Raw genomic sequence first — 1,625 nt, forward strand, 5'->3', positions numbered from 1 at the left:
GCAAATAAGAGACCAGATGCACAAGAAACTATAAAATACAGTATATCTGAAGACGTATATTTATTAAAGAAGAAAATTAAAACACATCCTGTGTAGCTAAAGAATCCATTTTAACTGGTTTAAACAATACACTGAAACTTGTCTATTTCTGAATCACTACTGTTTCTAATAGGAGATCAATCAAAAAAGCTTGAGAGTCAGTGTAAGGCAAAGCTTTGGGTGAGTAGGTGAGGGAAGAATCATGATGTAGTTGAACGGTATTGAAATAAGATTTAAAAAAAGCAAAAAACACCCCCCATTTTCAAGTTAAACAGACTTTGTACTAAAACCTCAAGAGTCATTCTATTCACTGTAATACTTGCTGGATAGGAGAGTGTTGCTTTTGTTTAGTGTCTTCCATCCAGAAGAGCAGGACACCAAGGTGTGTATGGGCTATGTGTACAAGTGAATTCATTTTTTACATATAAATATATCTTTACCCATTATTGATGTACAGCCAGAGGCAGAGAAGAGTGTGATATGAATTCGTAGCTCTGCTTGGCAGCTAAGACTGCTTCCTATGAGAGAATAAATACAAACGGCAGCTGAATGTGCAGGGACACAGAGGCAGCTCAAGCTCCATGAGGCCAGTCTGGTTTTGTTCAGACTTCTCATGTGTGCTGCTGAAGAGTAAAATAACTTTGCATCTTTAGTTAGCAAAGAACATCAGTTATGTAGCTGGTGCCTGTTTTCTGCAGTGTAGATTGCACCAGAGTTGGAATAGTTTGTCTTGTAATTGTGCAGATTTTAATTAGGCATTGAAGTGTTTTGGTTGGCCTGGTGGTGAATGATCCCAGGCAGAGTCAGATTGCCAGCGTGAGTTCTCCTAGATAAGCTTTTAACAAAGTTTAGTCTAACCTGAACAGTGGAAAAAATAGATGAGAAGGAAAAATGTGTGCTGTTGGGATAAAACAGCAATGTGTACTGGTATTACTGTCTTTTATGGAAATTTGGGCAGTCCTACAGAGTACCTTCAGTTCTCAGTTATTTGTTCAACATCAAACTGTTATGTTCTCAAAAGACTTAAATAGCATGGGAGTGCAGGGTGAGGGCTTTGATGTGTCCTTCAGTGGGGTGCTTGCTGGAATTATCAAAGCCACCGGATTCCACCCTGAAAGCAACCTAAGGCCCAGAGAGCCCCAGGGCAGGGTAGTGTGATGGACAAAGCTTAGACAGAATGAAGCACAGGGGTAAGTATTTGCATCTGTAAAACAACTTCCAAGCCTATGTATTGATGGAGTGACTCCTTCTAAGGACAATTAATTTGTATATGTAATATGTAACTTTCTATCCTGGCTCAAGAGTGAGCAATATGACTGTGTACAAAAAGCTATAGCAAATACTTGGTACAGTGCTAATAAGCTGCCATGGCTACTTGTAAACCTGCTGAGCATTTGTTCACTGAAGGGTTTTTACCACCTCTGTAACACTTCCTCCTTCTTTGGTCTAAAATTAGAGCCCAGGTTAGAAGGGAAGTGGGGAGAAATCCATGTGCCTCACTGATTGTCACCAGAGATGCTTTTTTTTTCCTTTTTCTTTTTAATTGAGGCAACTAAAATCTGGATTCGTATGTTCTTGGCTTCCTC

The sequence above is a fragment of the Coturnix japonica genome, chromosome 18 (genome assembly GCF_001577835.2).
Source record: "Coturnix japonica isolate 7356 chromosome 18, Coturnix japonica 2.1, whole genome shotgun sequence".
NCBI lineage: Eukaryota > Metazoa > Chordata > Aves > Galliformes > Phasianidae > Coturnix > Coturnix japonica.